Below are 18197 nucleotides of genomic sequence, written 5' to 3' on the forward strand. Positions count from 1 at the left end.
AGACAGGGTAAAAGAAGCCTTGAGATTTGGGAATTGACAGAGAGGGGGGGAGTTCCATATGAGGCTGAAGAGTTTGTCAGTGGCCAAATTATTCAGTTTTGAAGATCATACTTAAGAGTTTAGTTTAGGCTTTATTACTTAGTTTAGTCTTTTTGTGTGTGTGAAGAAAATATTTTAAGAAAAAAAATTAATTAAAAAATTTAACAAGTTTCACTTAGCAAAATACACCCAAAAGGAAATCAAACTACAAAAAAAGTTTTAAGTCAAGGCCTCACTAAGTCCTACAGTATTAGCAATGTGTCTCCATTTTCAAAATTAACCTATTCTTGGGGGCACCTGGGTGGCTCAGTCGGTTAGGCTTCCAACTTTGGCTCAGGTCATGATTTCATGTTTCATGGGTTTGGGTCCCACATCGGGCTCTGCACTGTCAGATTCTCTCTCCCTCCCTCTCTCTGCCTCTCTCTCTCTCTCAAAATAAATAAATAATTTTAAAAAACACTAACTTATTTTAAAAAACTGAAATTTAAACTGAAAAGATTTTAAATAAAAATGAACTATAATGAACAAACATGAAAAAAACTCCTCTTTAAATTAGGGATCTGGCACCTTGAGTTTTCCAGAAAAGTATTCCTCTCAGTGTGTTCATGTCATGTGATATAAAAGATCCATGTAATGTACTTAAAACTACTTTAACTTAGATAACATCACTCTGAAGTGCACTACGAAAATGTTAATTGAGAAAAGCTGAAAGTAGTTTAGCTTTTACTCATTATCACATGATAATGTGATAAGAAAGTCTGCATGAGAAAACACTGAAGAGTTGATTTTTTAATGCAGATTACACGATGCAAAATGGTGCAAAATGGGTCCCACAGCTTCGTCTAGAGTAATTATTGCTTTTCACTGCTTGTTGGCTGCCTGTGAAAATTTGATCGCAATAACTCAAATGCTCCTAGGAAACTAGTCCTATCCACCCATGCCGCTCTGGCCTCTACAGTCAGCCCTGTAACAGCCACTCACAGACTGACTCTCGAGGCCTCTGGGAGTCGACTGGGTGGACACTCCCATGCCTTGCATCATCTGGTTGCTGGCCCCAGTTGCAGAATTCTGGAAATGTTCTACGAAACCACGTTGCGTGTTGGTCCCGTCTTTGGACATGGCTGCCACAACTTCTTCGTGAGTGGCAAACTCCATGTGGGCTCCGCCCCTTACTCTTCAATCAGAGCCACTGTCAATATGGACTCTCACAGGGTTAAGTGGAGAGAAGAAGTCATAAATGTCATTCTCTGTGGCATCGTATGACCACCCTCTCATGCGGACTCAGTGTACAGTGGTACTCTGGGCAGTGAAATCGCCACCTCCGATCTGTGGTCACACCTGCCTGAGAGACAGTAATTGAGGTCTCTCCCCAACAGATCAGTGGTGAAGCTGAAGCCATCGCTGAGGACCCGGTAGTCCTCAGAGCCCCCATACCTTGCACTATGAGCACCAGACCTCATCCTCCATAGGTCCGCTTGCTTGCTGATGCCAATATGCCTGTTGGCTATGCCAGGGTGGTCATAAAGCCCCCAACACTCTTGAGACATGAACTTCAGAGGGGGACCCGAGTACGACCTAGCTTCCTCCTGATTGCTCTTGAACACTTCAATATACCTGTGCCCTATTCTCTCCTTGTGCTTCTCTAGGCCCTTCTCAGCTAACTCCTGTGAGGGAAACTACACAAAGACCTCCCCTATAATCTTGCCCTTGGGGTCCACAATTCCAACCATAAGAACGGAACAATTTCTCCCTTCGTCATCCAAATGGGAGTCCTCGGGCCACACAAAGCCATCAGTGGCTTCAAGACCTAATCCACCTCAGTTCTGTGTGACTTAAACACCTCAATGTACCGGTGCCCATGCTTTTTCTGTCTTTTTTAAGGGCCACATTTACATCAGTTTCTGATTCGAGTCCAACAAAAGCCTCGCCACTCTGCCTGCCTTCTCTAGTGTAGATGAAATGAATGCCTGCAACCCCAGCATGAATTGTGCAGTCAGAAAGCAAATTCTGCTTATCCTTAGCAGAGCAGGACTGGGACAGGCCTGACCTCAAAGCCTTCACTTCCTCAGGGCCCTACATCATGGACACTTGAGAGGAAAGACGCCAAATGAGGTTGGGTGCAGCTTTTTGTGACTTAAACAGCCAACCCCAGGGGGCAGGGGGAGATGCCCATAGTTGGAGACACTCCTGGTAGGTAATGAATTGTCCTAAAAAAGAGCTATACGACCATCTTGCCTCAGTGTCACAGCATTCACCAGAGCAACCAGGGTGGTGGTGCTGGGGATTGGGATGGGCTTGAGCCCCCTTCGTCCTGGGAAACCTTTTAGTTTAATCTTTATTCTCAAGGTACAAGGATGTCACCAGAGAGCTTTCAGTAGAAGGACAGTATGGACTTAGGGAGATTCATCAGCAAGGGGAAAGAGAGAAGACAACTCCAAGGTGGTACACAGAAAGGAGTGGAAATGAAAGGGGGTGGACATAGTTGAAAGCTATTTGGGAAATAAAATGAACTGGGCCGTTGGTGGATTGAAGGGAAAGCCTGAGGAAGAAATTCACAAGAGGACATGGCTCCCCTGCCCCTACATCACCCTGCAGGTCTGATGCCGGCTAAAGGGTCTGAAACTACTACCAGAGTTTCATCTTGGATGAGTGAATATAAAGTGAAACTGCCATGAAGTGTAGTCATCATCAGTACAAGAAGTACAGTGATCTCTCTCTCTTCAAATTGACAAAATAAAAAGAAACTCCTTACAAGCAGAAGGATTGGCAGAAGCTCTGGTTACTAAGAGAAGGCACGAGAAGAGACAAGGGACAATGGCTGGAAGTAAAACAAAACCAAAATCAAACACCTTTCCATCTCCTCCTCTCAGAATTTTATGGAAATCAAGACACCGAAGGCATCTGTTCTTAGAGACTGCAGCTCTGTTTTTTCTTGCAATTGCTTGAGATCTCATATGAAATTTGATTTAACAACTCAAAATATTTTCACAAAGGCTAACATTTTCACCCACCCTTCCTTGATGTAGCTATGAGCTCTCCCTATGTATATCTCTAATCATGCCCCTGAGCTTTACCTAAGTGCCACGATTGCTACAATCCTACTACCGCTAACCTCTTATGGTGACATTAATAGCCCAAATTGGGATAGTGCACTTATTGTTTTAAAGACTTTTCTTTTTAAAAAAAAAATGATTTTTTTAAGTTTATTTATCTACTTTGAGAGAGAGAGAGAGAGGTAGAGAGAGAGAGAGAGAGAGAGAGAGAACGAGTTGGGGAGGGGCAGAGGGAGAGACAGATAGAGAATCCAAGCAGGATCTGCACTGTCAGCAAAGAGCCTGGTATGGGGCTCAAGTTCACAAACTGAGATCTTATCCTGAGCTGAAACCAAGAGTCAGACACTTAACTGACTTAGCCACCCATACGCCCCTGTTTTAAAGGTTTTTCAATGGCTTACTCCCTTAATAACAAATTGGGAATTATGACACTATCAGGAATCACCGATTTCCAAATTAATTGCTTGACCGAGATAAAAAAAATATCCTATACTGATATAGGACGGCAAACACCAAATAGTAATAAATGTTATTTAAATATCAGAATGGTACCAGGATATATTAATCACATAAAAAAGTTTGTCATATAACTATCAACATAGCATTCCTTCACAAATTTAAAACAAGGACATTCCACATCTAGTATTATATTGTACAGGTAAACTATAACTTTCATACACATAAAGAGAGTTTTTAGAATAATGTGGTTTCACTATTGTTTTACATAGCAATGAATTAGAAATATCCTAAATGAATTCCCATAGTTAAAATTATGGTGATAAATTATGAAAAAATGAGATCCTTCTATATGTACTTACATGGAAGCATCTTCATGAAATATTAACAAGAAGAAGAAAGGTGCAGAACAGTTTGTATAATGTATTACTATGTGGGGGAAAAACATATATGTGATTATACAAAGGCTACCTTTGAAAGGATCCATAGGCAACTGGTCATAATAGTTAACCTAGGAAGGGGAAATGAAAGGCTGAGAAGTTTGGAAAGGGGAGGGGATTGTGTGCTTTTTTGGTATATGTTTTCTTGTATTTTTAAATGCTGAACTATGGGTATATAGTAATTAGTTTAACTAACTTAAAAAGTAGTATGCTTAAGCCTGAATTGCTTACCTGTATAGCAGGCTCTGTCTGTCTATCTATCTATCTATCTATCATCTATCATCCATCTATCTATCTACACATACACATAAAAATATATGTATTCATACACTGTATTTGTCTATGTTCTCAAGAGAAACAGAGCCAACTATTTATCATCTATCTATCCATCCATCCATCCATCCATCCATCCATCCATATCCTGCCTGGCTAGAAAGTCAATTGTTTTACATAGTCAAATAACAGAATTACAAAGTCAATATTAATTACAAAGTCAAATAACAGAAAGGCAATTTAATTTGGAGGACAATTTTTTCTTCTCAAAATCTCAGTCTTTGCTCTTAAGGCCATCAACTGACTGGACGAGGCCCACTGCATTGCAGAGGGTAATATTCTTTACCCAAAGTTTACTGATTCAAATGTTAATCATATCTAAAAATTACCTTCACAACAATATGGAGACTGGTATTTTGCAACAACTGGGCTTCATAACCTGGCTAAGTTGACATATAAAATTAACTATCACACATACACTGAGAATCTTGCATTTAAAATTGAAGAACATTTCTAAAAATGGGGCAAAGGACAAACAAGTCAGTGAAAATGTGTCCATGACCTACAACTTTTCCCTAATAAGACCACCTATTCAGGGTAAAGAAATGAGGATAAGTTTAGCAAAGAAGGAGGCCTTCTGTTAAAGACATGCCTTTAGATAGAAATGCTCCAGTTAGGATGATGTAACTTTCCCTTCTAGATATCATGGTATCCAAAAATGAGCTATCTTAGTATGGATAGTAAGAGAAAAATGGAGAGCAATAAGAGAAGGACAACAAAATGAAATAAAAACTAAACGGTTTATATAAATGCATCAAATCAACACATTGTACATTTTAAACTTATACAAGGTTATATGTCAATTAAATCTCATTAAAGCTGCTAAGACAATAACAGAAACAGAAATGAGGCAAAACAAAAAAAAACTAAAGTGTTTGAAGTATCCTGCAAGTGAGATTCCCCTATCTTTTGGCAGTTAGCAGAAGATTTACGTGTTACAGGCAGTTGTGTTTTGTCATGAGTTAAAAGGAACCAACAAACAAGAATATGATGTACGAGGCAAGGCAGGTGATTGTCTCACTTCTCAGAAATATATGACCTGAGAACAAGCAAGTCTGTGGTTGGGAATTTTGCAAGGAAAATGGAAGGTTTAAACCACTCCAAGAAAGCATGTTCCCCAGCTTGGGGTTTAGGAAAGAAACAAACTTTAGGGCAAGGGCTTGCAATTCTTGGTGTAAGATTTTCTAAAAGACTTTAACCTTTACAGACATCTGCTAATATTCCAGATACTTCAAATGCTCTTATGTTTGTGGGAAAGAACTATACAGTCTGTGTATCTGTAAAGACTAACTGGAGATCAAGATGTTGCTGATAGATGAAGATTCAGGTCCATTTCAGTCAGTGTTTTAGGACACTGGGTGCTTCCTTAGCAGTAACGGGAAGCCATATGAGGTGGTGGACATTTTAGTATTATGTGTGCAGGAATAAGGTGGCCAGGGAAGCAAATATAGGCATAATGGTTGAACTTAACCTGGTTAGGCTAGATGACTTTAAGATGTTTTGATTTTAAAATTTGTATTCCCTGATAATAAATATATTTATCTTAATAATACCAGCACAGCTATGCTTATAAATATCTGAAGGCAGAAATCAACATATACTTCAACAAAACTTCACTACCTAGAATTTTTTATATCACATTTGCAGTACGGTGCATGGAAGCTGCATAAAGTGTAAAGTTATAGATGAGTTTTATTTGTAGGAGCTGGGCTTATTTTCATCATGTTCTAGTGCACGATGCCTATGCCAAATTCCAGACATCTAGGATTTTGCAAAGAAATTGAGTTTGAAACCTTTTGTTTCCATCCAGCTTCTTGGACACAATACGCAGGCATGAAAACTGAGCTGTGTGCTAAAAGTTTGTAAGTGAGGCCATAAACACATTACTTTTGTGAAGAAGGAGTGTTAGAGAGGTGAAATAAGTAGTTTCGTATGGCTCCCAGGCTTTCAGACTTCATTGGTTTATAAAATTATTTTTATGCTACAGAGAAAGAGGACTAAGAAAGGGAAGTCGATGTTTTTCGACTAAGTCCATATTCAAGAAAAAAAAAAAGAAACAAGAGAAAATGAACTCCAATATTGCCACTGTTTCATAAAAGAAAGAATGGATAAAATGGTTTAATGGATAAAAGCGTAATTCATTCTCTGGGTTACATTCAAAATACTAAGCTACTGGTATGGTGCTCGTACTACTTGACCAGTCAGAACAGACATCAGCTGCTAAACTATACTGGTGAGTGACACTTAAGATCAGCCCTTAATGAACATAATCTTAGAATAAAGCAGAACCCTTTAAATTTCAGACCTTAGAGTCACGAGAACTTATTACTCTTTCCTTATTTTTCTCCATTTTCCAGGCTGCATAAAATTGTGGTAGACACCTATGTGTCCATGACATCTGCAGCGTTGATTTATGATAATGTTTCTGTGGCAGGAACCCCGAGAGGTGCTCTATAACAAGGCTGTGAGGTGTTTAGGATGCTTCTTGAAAAGTGTAAAATGCCAATCTATGAACTCACTTTCTCAGGATTTTTAAGGGAAAAGTTGGCCCTTTAGGAGTGACTCATAAAATGGGCATATAATACTCAGTGTAGAGGAAAAACAGGCCACAAAAGACATTCTTCCAGCTCTGGAGGAAGTTTGAAGCTAAGTAGAGAAACACAACATACGTGTGAGAAATATAGGAAAAATAACCTTAAGACAATTCATCAGTAAGTATATTATAGAGGTTTTGGCCCAAATTGATAAATGTTAAAATAATCTAAAGTAAAGGACTTATTATGTGGATGTGAATATAATCTGAGAAGACTTCAAATGGGCATCTGGGTGGCTCAGTTGTTTAAGCCTCCGACTCTTGGTTTCGGCTCAGGTCATGATCTCACAGTTCTTGGGTTCAAGGCATGCGTTGGGCTCTGTGCTGTCAGTGCGAGGCCTGCTTGGGACTCTCTCTCTCTCTCTCTCTCTCTCTCTCTCTCTCAAAACAAATAAACTTTTTAAAAAATTGGGAAAAAAAGAAAGATTTCACAAAGCTTTTCTGTGCAAAGTATCTTTTTGAATCTATAAGAATATTAATGTGCCTACGTGTTACAAGCAAGTCTTATAGATCTGTAATTAAACACTAGATGCCTTGTTCAACATTTCAAAGAGGGTTAGTCAGAGTGAAGAATCTCCATGGTAAATTTTTGTTTTATGCTCATCATGGTGTCCAGGGCTTCTTGACATATATTTATGTGATGCTTTGCAACTTTAGATATTGTAGCTGCTTTCAAAATATTCTACGGTAAATAGTGAGGTTGATGCATCAAATATTCAATAAAGTCACAATCATGAACTTGCTGGGCATATGAAGAAATGAAAATGATCTTTTCTTGGCTCTTACTCCGATTTTACATTTTGAAATTAGATTTCACTCAATGCCTTCCACATTGGTAGCTTGCACCATATTCTGCCTTCATCGAGTATACTCTGTTTTTACTTACCTTTTTTTAATGGCATGCATCCAAAAGGAAAATTACGTGAATTGAAAGGAAAGATATATTTAGCATTTTTTTTTTTCTGAAGCACCACATCAGACGCCAGATAAGTATATATGATTTATCTCACCTCTGTTGGAATCGAAAAAGCACATGGACTTTCTTGTAAGGTAGCCAAAATCATTTTTTTTTTTTGGATAACACAAATTGTTCAGGAAAATCAAATAGTAAATTATAAAATTTCACATTATGGGGCTGTATATATATTTTTCCAGTATGTAAGTTTGAAAAATGCAACCTTTCCATATAAACTAGAAATACATGCACACAGGCACACACGTCTGTATGCACAAAGGTGTACTAGAAGCCTTTCCTCCTCTATGAATGACTGTTGTAGACTTTTAGTAATGGAAATATCATAAAGAAACAAAGTGTGAACCATTTAAAAAATCCTAAACCGTTGTTGATAAGAGATGTATGGATCACTGTTCTAGAGAACCGCACTTGCTTTTTCTTTGGTGTTTGCCAAAAGGAGGCATCTAGTACACCATGGAAAAGATAACTTGGGAAATTGAAAATCTCTGAAAATTGGATGAATTGTCCTAGATGAAAGGACAGCTGAGGCTTGAGAGAAGTAGTTTGGACTGAGGCTACTCAAACATCTAACTTGGATGAAGGTGGAGGGCTAAGACTGCCTGTCAATCTAGCAATGATTTGCTACATTGAGTTCTTATGTTGGAACACCAGGCTGAAAGCCAGTAAATAATGTCATTACTTGAGAAAATGTTTGCTAACCAAATTAGTCAAGCAAGCAGTTTGCTCATCTGGGAAAATAATGCTTTTTTTAGGGTAGTAGTTTGCTCATCAAAATTCACACAGGGCATTTAACTGACCATGTCCACCAAGTCTTGAACTATTATCTTGTGAACTTTCCCAAATCCAAATCCTGGTTCTCTACCTTAAAAAAGTTTACCTAAGTGACGCAAAAACATGTCCCCAAACCTTACAAATATCCTATCTTAAATTTCCCCTTTTGAAACACAATTGGCAATCTGAAGACAGAAATCTCTCTGTCACACAAGTGGTGAATTTAGCTTTGCTTGATCATCATATTTTTGTCACGGTCTTTTAAAGGAAATTTATAGTTGACCGGGTTAAATAGTAATTGAATATTAGAGTGGATAAATCAAAAGTTAAATAGTTTTTGGATATTCATGTGATCAAATATCATGAAAGCCACAAAGTCAAACTGTAATAAAATTACCACTTTATTAAAAACGAGGATCTCACACCAGTCAGAATGGCTAAAATGAACAAATCAGGAGACTATAGATGCTGGAGAGGATGTGGAGAAATGGGAACGCTCTTGCACTGTTGGTGGGAATACAAATTGGTGCAGCCATTCTGGAAAACAGTGTGGAGGTTCCTCAAAAAATTAAGAATAGATCTACCCTATGACCCAGCAATAGCACTGCTAGGAATTTACCCAAGGGATACAGGAGTGCTGATGCATAGGGGCACTTGTACACCAATGTTTATAGCAGCACTTTCAACAAGAGCCAAATTATGGAAAGAGCCTAAATGTCCATCAACTGATGAATGGATAAAGAAATTGTGGTTTATATACACAATGGAATACTACTTGGCAATGAGAAAGAATGAAATAGGGCCTTTTGTAGCAACGTGGATGGAACTGGAGAGTGTTATACTAAGCGAAAGAAGTCATACAGAGAAAGACAGATACCATATGTTTTCACTCTTATGTGGATCCTGAGAAACTTAACAGAAGACCATGGGGGAGGGGAAGGAAAAAAAAGTTAGAGAGGGAGGGAGCCAAACCATAAGAGACTCTTAAAAACTGATAATAAACTGAGGGTTGATGGGGGTGGGAGGGAAGGGAAAGTGGGTGATGGGCATTGAGGAGGGCACCTGTTGGGATGAACACTGGGTGTTGTATAGAAACCAATTTGACAATAAATTTTGTAATAAAAAAATTAAAAGAAAAAAATAAAGACAAGGATTTGATGAATTTAGGTTACATTTTTCTGACTTCAGAAGTCTTATATCCAATAATTTTTATATTCCCACACTACTCATGTTATTCTTTGTCAAGTGTTCTGGGGACACTGCAGATCAAAATTGATCCTCTACCTTTTCTTTCCTTCCTCCCTTCCTCCCTCCCTTCCTTCCTTCCGTTCTCCTTTCCTTCTCATATGTTTTGATAGTGTTTTATTCCTTTTGAGTCCTTGTTATTTTTTATCACTTATGGCTGTCCCAGGGTAGTCTTTACCCCAGTGAAAGACTACTCATTGAACATCTGCTTTCCCTCTATATTTTATATCTATTGGCAAATACTTTAGGCATTTTCAAATTATAATGTCTCATTTCTCTTATTGGTGATGGAAAGTCCACATTTATGAATGACAAATGTAGACGATCTATTGTTTCCTAACCCTATTGGTGAATAAAAAAATCGGAAGGATTGACAAACACTAATGAGATTGTACCTATAAAGTGTGTGGTAAGAGCATTTTTGTGTTGTTACTGAATGAAAACCATAATGACTACTTGTCACTATTTCTGAAACGTCATGGTCATTGTAAGAAATTTAATGCACTATTGATTACTTTCATCGAAAGTGAAAACAAAATAATATATTAAGTCTTTATTAAAACCTAATTAAAACAAAGTGGTATTTTTTGCTGTTGTTTGCCTGGTAACTTACAATATAACACTTCCATAGTTGATATTAAGCATCCAAGAGCAGAAACAACTATTTCTCAGATTTGGAGACATAAATCTAAAGTCAAGAAAAGGGGACTATTGAAAGCACATCATTATTTCAGGAACATATTATGAAGAATAAAAAAATACAATTGATTGTAGAGGTATACTTCTGAAGATGAATTGGTGGATTGGAGACTGTCTTCAAGACAACCTTGGGAGGATGTGCTAAAAATAGCAGGGCTTTGTGAAAGAAAGAGCCCAGAAGCAGAGTCGCTCCCTTCTAGGAACACTTGGATCAAACAGGGACATGCTGACTCCATAGAAAATTCATGAAATTTTAAGGCCCTGCCATTTCTAATTGACTTATCCTGAGTCCTTATGATTTAAATGCAGGATTCTGATTAATTGCTGTGGGTATACCCTTCATCTTCTGCCCCTGTCTGACCACCTTGACTAAACACAAAGGAGGAAGGAAACTTCAGAGGAGGGAGATACTTGGGAACTTTATAGGCAAAATCAAAGGAAACTTGAAATCAAGAGAATAGGCCTCACTCATGAGTGTGGCCCCACCGCTATGCCCTGACAGACTTGTGTGCAGAGGAGGGGTAATGGCATGGGATTGCTTTGGACTTCTAGGTTTGCTGTAAGGCCAGGTGGGGCCTAGAATGGCCGAGCTCTAGGCTGCATTCAGCCCTTTCCACTTCCTCTGGTTTATTGTATAGGTAATATAACTTTCAATTTATGCAGTGAGCTGAACAAAGTTAGGAAGCACTGCTCTCTAGAACCTGGTTGGCCTCCCCTTCCCCCAGCCCAACTACTTACTGTATTGCCCTGGTTGCTGGGCACTTCTATACATTAGAGACTGAATACTTCACAGGGTTCCATGTGGTCACTTGTGGCCTATAGGACACTGGACATTGGAAGGAGAACTGCAGAGCCCTTCAGAGCCATGAAGGATCCACTGCCTGCCACTGAGATGTTTTTTCAGCCAATCTTGGAGGAGCTTTGAAGTGCTCTGCCGATAACATGTGAATGCTTGAGACAAGTCCCAGGTCTCCTTTAGAAAAAAAAAGAGCCAGCCAAAGGGTGTTCTCCTTAAGTTGAAGTGTGTGGAAAAGGCAGTGAAAAGAATAAACTAATGACAGAAGTCACCAAAGCCCTCCAGTCACCTGGGCTGGAAGCAAGCCCTTCAATATTGCAAGTTCAAATTCTGAACAAGGTTTCACCTGATGACATAATAGACTTTCTTGACAAAGGACAGAAAAGCAAGCCCTGTAAACTTTCCCAAATAACTATGGTTAATGACATTGTAAAAGCATTACAGAATAATGGAGAAAAGCTTCAGAAGAAAATGAAGAAATATTTGAATAAAAATGCTCATCTTTATCACAGTCCAGAGGTGCCCAAGAGGGAAGAGGAAGAGGGAGGGAAGAAAAAGTGTGGGAAAAGAAGGAACATGGAGAAATGCCAGAACACTCAAATGCACGAGTGAACCGGGTCATGAATGATAAAGCGAGACAATTAAAATCTCTGGCTGAAACCATACTGAAGGCCAGATGTTTCCTGATATTGGGAGAAATCACGCGGATGGCAGATACGTGGAAGTAGAGAAACAGAGGGAAGCACAAAATGGCCACCATCTAGTCTGTTAGTTAGAAGTGGATCTAAAGAGTCTCATTGACGATGTTATCTTAAATATGTCCTTTAAAAGTCCTGAAAGAGAAAAAAAAAAAAAAAACAACAAGAAATATCCAGGCAATTGTGTGAAGAAAACCAAATGAATGAAGAGCTTACAGGAAAAATAAAAAATTCAAACCAAGCAAGTATATGCAGTCTGAAAATTTCCCAGTTGGAAAGTGAGATCCAGAAGCTTAAGCCGAAGCTTCAAATACTGCCTGCATCAAGAACATGTAATGTGACTTGACAGAAAATTGGTTGAGGAGGAAATACACTGCTTAGAAATAGAGAAGAAATTTCTCAATGTGTGTAGAAACATCAAATATGCAACTTTTATAAGAAATTGGCAGAAGACATGAACAAAGAATTGGAAAGAATCACTCCCTCCTATCAAAAGGAGATTCTCTTCTATCAGAAAAGAGGTTAAGAAAGTTGGAGGCAGCTCTGTCGATTGAAAGATCAAAATGATTTATAACATGTAAGTTTGGACTAAGTTCGAGTCCAGCTTCTGGCTTTTCTCAAGTGGCCCTTTTGCTTCTGCTGCTCCACCAATAGCCCACAGAAGTCCCAAAGGGTCCAGGGATCCCATGGGTTATTAGGGTTCCCGGGAAGGGGGCAGGTCCCTGGCTCACATGCCCCTTTGACAGAACAGGGCAAAAAGTCATGGGTACAGAATAAATTTGATGAATTTGGACAATGACTAGCACATTTGGCTCTATCTGATTGAAACTGTGTGTGTGTGTGTTATTGCATACATTAACATCTATTTAATAAATTCCTAACAAGCTTCCACAGTGTTTTCAGCACTATTCTAGATGCTTGGAATTCAGTGATAGAAAAACAACCCAGTGAGACCTGTGGACCCACAGAGCGTATAATCTAGTAAGGAGTAAGTGAGATAATAATGAACAAATAAACAAATAGATAGTGCTAAGTACTATGCAGACAATTACAATAAGGTGAAGAGATAATGGGGGTTATAGAATAACATCAGAGGTCACATTTAAGGTGTGATCTAACAGATGAGAGGAAGACAGCCCAAGAATGTCAGCGAGCACAATATTCCAGGGAGAAAGAAACGGTGGTAGCAGAAAGGCCCTGAGACCTTGGTTTCTGGAGCCAGGGACATGGAGCAAAGGTCACAGCATAGAGGAGAATGGTGGAGGTTGCATAGGGCCAATTGCACAGCTACTGTGTTTGGTTCAGTGTATAACACCAGGGAGAGATTTAGTCCTTGTTGTGGGGAAAATGGGGAATCAGGGGGAGGGGGGACATGATGTGATGTATATTCTGCATATATCTCTTTGGTTGAGCAAAAACTGGAATTTGGAGAGGGGTATTTTGCTGAGGGGACAGAAAGCTGTCTGCAAGAGAGCACTGGGGGCTGACACTGGGGTCGTCATCATGAATCTGGAATAGTGAGGACAGATTTTGCAGGGAGCAATACAACTCTTAGACGTTTTCTAACTACCCTGGATACTGTTTGACACTACTTTAAAAGTCATAGTTAAATCTCTGCATGAAATCCCTGAAAAAAAGTCAGCAAGGTGTAGGTTTATTAAAAAAATCTTGTTTGTTTTGTTTTTTTTTTTTTTTTTACAGGACAAAATATGGTGTAAAGCATATCTGTCTTGGACTTCAGTTTGGCTTCTACAATACCTGAAGGCCCTCAGGACCAGGTGGTCTCACCCGTCAGGTGGTCCAACAATAGTGCAAGATGAGGATTCCCAGGGATGATGCATTTACAGCATCATCCCTACTAGTTGGGGATACTATGATGAATAAGTTTAGACCCTCAGGGTGCACAGCTAATGGAAAAGACTCATGAACTAGATACGGTCCTGAATATGGTGCACACAGCCATAGCTGGCACCATGTATGGCTTTCTAACAGTTCTTGCAGCAGACTGAAGGTGGGGAAGGGAGTGTCAGAAAAGCCTGTCTGGAAGAGGTAGCCCCTGAACTGAATACTTAAGGATGAACAGGATTTATCTATAAAACTTTCCAAATTTTAAGGGATATATGAATCACTTGCATATATTATCACAATGTAGATTTTGATTTATCAGCTCTTGAGTGGCCCTGAGACTCTGCATCGCTCCCAGATGATGCCTATGCTGGGGTACTAGACATGGAATAGTGAGGATTTTTAAGTGATTGTGGGGTAGGAGTGAGGGAAAGATGAAGGAGGAGGGGTATTTCTGCAGAAGGCATAGCACAAACAAACACACAGGGCATAAGCAGCCTGGTCTGGAGGGTGGGGTGAGGCCAGGTTTGTGTAGTTAATGTTCTGGAGTTCAGGACTCAGGCAGAAAAGCAGGGCCAGATACGTTATCTTCACAAATATTCATATCTACCATGAATGAGTTTTGTCCCCAGAAAATCATCTGTTCACAGGAGCACAATGGACCACAGACTTGCTGTCACCCTTGGGGAAGCCAGCTGTGGATAACCCACTATACCTCCAAAATGTCCTGTGTAATAGCCCTACTCCCACTCAGTTGCTACCCTTCTTGACATGTCCTTATGCCTACATACAATCGATTCAGATTCCTATAGATTCTACTTTCAAAGTCCTTCTAGTCTCTTCTCTCTATCTGCATGACCATCATCCTAATGCAAACCACTATTATCTCTTCCCTAGGTCACTGTCACTAGGCTCCCCATCTAATTTCATGCAGCAGCCAGAGAGGATGCTGTAACCAAAGACCTAACCATGTTAAATATGAAACCGGACCTCAACATGTGCGTGATGAATGCACACCAGACCCCTTGCCCTTGACCTCCTGCATCCTTAGCTCTGGGTGATGACCACCAAGAGTGAACGCACATCCCAGTGTGCCCTTGGGCAGGCCTGATTAATGCTTGGTTTGTGCCTGAATATTATTACTAGTTCCTTTCTCACTCTTAAAATTCCTCCAGTTAGGACAAAAATTATATAGTTACAGAATAAATGGCTCATTTTATGCAACATTAAAAAAATGTATAAGCTCATGAGCATACAAGAAAACATGAGTTAAATCTAAATCTAGTTGAAGCCATAGACAAAGAAACACCACTGTTTTGACAATTTAACTAACGTGGAGGCATCTCATTTTTAGTTAAGATGATTCTGCATTCTTGAGGGACAAATATGAGCCATCTTACTTTTGAGAAAGCCCTAAGAGAAACTGAATGATACGCAGGATAAACATAATGCCAAGCACGCTTGGGTTAAGGTCAAGGCCCATTCAATTTATTGTGAAACCAGAAGAGATTTCACTTGAAAATCTTTGCACAACAGTCCATTTTAATGCATAGTTCAGGTGATGAAATGTTCATGTGAATTAAGACAAATGATTTGTCTATTTGATTCAGGATGAAGAACGTTTTGGTGGTGAAGTAAGATATTGAGTCTAAAGACATAAGGTGAAAAGATGAAGTTGCTTTGCCGGAAAAATGACCACTGGGAAGACAATATAATAGTAAGCATACAGCTTCTGGAGCTGCTCCCTGGGAAACATTGAGTTGTTTGTGAGTGGGGCCTGGACATCCGGAGATTTTTTTTTAAGTTCCTCTCATTATTCTGATGCACAGCAAAGTTGAGAATCCACTGCAACAGGGCATAAACGCCAGACTCACAATGAAGAGATGTGCATCTTCTTCTGATTCAGCACATGTGGCACCTTACTTCTCATGTCTCATGTCTCCATGGTTCATGATATTGTCAGATTATCTTTCTGTTTCCATACTCTGTCCATCTAAACACTGCTGTTTGTTCCTGACCTATGGTACATTGTCTAAAACCACTGTCCCTATAGCTCCCTTTGGATCCAGCAATTGGGAAAGCTCAGAAGGAGATTGGAGGGAAGTGGGGGAAGGGTGGGGCAATGGCCAGGCATTTAGTCTCTTGGCTCCATTTTGACAAGGTTGACTTGAGTTTGCTCGATCTATAGACCTAAGTCCATGTTTTTCTACATGGCTTCCTTCCTTGAGGTTCCACTAACTACTCTTTCCCCTTATCCCTTAGGCTTAGACAGGGTAACAGTTGGGACTCTAACTATCCCAGGGTTATTGCTTGTATTAGTTTCCTATTGTTTTTGTGCGGAATTATCACAAATTTAGTGGCTTAGAAAAAACAGAACATAATAGCAACAGTCTCAGATACAGAGAACAAACTAATGGTTGCCACAGGGATGGCTGAAATAGGTGAAAGGGATTAAGAGGACAATTATCCTCTAAATGTTTCCTTTACCCTCGGAAACCCTCAGTCATTCCCCTCAGGCAAGTGTGTCTGGGCCAAAGTCGTGGATCAAAGGTAATGAAAGGACACTGGGCTACCCTAGGAATGGGGGTGGAGGGTGGTGGATTTTCCCCCGTGAATGAAGATCCAATTTAGGGTCAGGAAATAAATGATAGGGATTAAAGAACACACCATCGGTCAACAAATATTTATTCAGCGCCTACTATGTGTTAGTCACTGAACAGAAAAGAGATCAGTGGGCTGGGTCCTGAAAAGAGAACAAAAGGTTTGACTACATTCTAGCAATGCTTTTGTTTGCAAACAGGTATTGTTAATTTTTTTTAAGGGCAGGCAAGCAATCTCTGGCAACACTAACAATTTGCTTTTGTATTTTATTAAAAGATATTAAAGCTTTTTCTATGATAAACAATATTGTAAAATTATAAAATACGAAAATTACTTTTCTTTGTTACTACCTGTATTTTGCTCAGATTGATCAATTTGGATGTGGGTTTAAAAAAAAAAAAGACATCCTCACAGAAACATCCAGAATATATTTGACTAAGTATCTGGGTGCTGTGGCCCAGCCAAGTTGACATATAAAAATGAACCATCGCAAATTCATCCTTTGCCAACCTGGCTCCCATATGCATTTCCTTAAGCCATACTTACTCTATAAATAAAGACAATAATAAGGTCATACTTCAACTTAACATTATACAGCTCTCCTATGTACAATTGAAAATGAACTAACCCTTTCCCCAGAAGACAAAAAGTCTTCGGGTGATGTTTACTCTTCTCTTTGGTATTCTGTAAATTAAACACTATGATAGAAAGTTAACAATACTTAAATACCATGATGGAGTCAATACATTTTAAGTTACATTACAAGGGGTTAAGAGAAAAAAACAACAACAAAGAGATAGATAGATAGATCTATTCATTACTAAATACATATTCACACACAAACATAACAAAATGTGGAAGAATATTCATGATAATTACAGTCCTCATTTATGTAAGTAGGTAAGTGGTCACATCTGGTATTAATAAATACCTCCTTCCAATATTCATTCTGTATGCCTTTTGTCCTCAGCAAGCTTCTCAACTGGTCATGGTTCTTTACCTGGTGAGGTGATCCAAATCTTTGTTCCTGAAGGGTCTATTTCATTAGTAGTCCTGCCCGGATTAGGCTATTGTAGTTTTCCACTGACTTTAAACACAGGGAATGATAATAACAAGAAACACCCTAAGGAATTTCTTGTATTCCAGACATATTTTTATGAAAAGTGATGGGGAAAAAAACACTTACCAGATTAACAGCTACATAGCAAGTACCAGGGGATGTGTTAATTTTTTCAAGCAATGAAACCACATCTGTTAAAGCAATTGCAATTTGAGGTGCCACTTGGTTACATTTATGATAATCCACTGTCATTCTCTAGTTCCTTCTGTCTTCTTCACAGGCCAGATAGACTGGTTGAATGGAGAAGTGATGGGAATCACCACCCCTGCATCTTTCAAGTCCTTGATGATGGCACTAATCGCTGCAATCCCTCCAGGAATACAGTACTGTTTTGGTTTACTACTTTTCTGGGTAGAAGCAGTTCTAGTGGTTTCCTCTTGGCCTTTTCCACCACAATAGCCCTGACTCCATAGTTCAGGGAACCAGTTTGGGAATCTGCAGTGGACAGTCTTTGGATTTGAACTGCAACTTTGGCTCTTGTTTAGGTTGAGTTTCTGACCCACTATGCAGAATTGGGATTTACTAGCCTCCA

The 18197-nt window shown here is 39.3% G+C and overlaps 1 pseudogene; it reads right to left on the reverse strand.

Annotated features, from left to right (window-relative positions):
* Positions 1–870: 870 nt before the first annotated feature.
* LOC109277892 (heterogeneous nuclear ribonucleoprotein F-like) lies at positions 871–17857 on the reverse strand (annotated as a pseudogene).
* Between the last annotated feature and the right edge of the window lie 340 nt (positions 17858–18197).

This window comes from Panthera pardus, unplaced genomic scaffold (assembly GCF_024362965.1).
Source record: "Panthera pardus isolate Hobbes unplaced genomic scaffold, ASM2436296v1 HiC_scaffold_16, whole genome shotgun sequence".
In the NCBI taxonomy this organism is placed as follows: domain Eukaryota; kingdom Metazoa; phylum Chordata; class Mammalia; order Carnivora; family Felidae; genus Panthera; species Panthera pardus.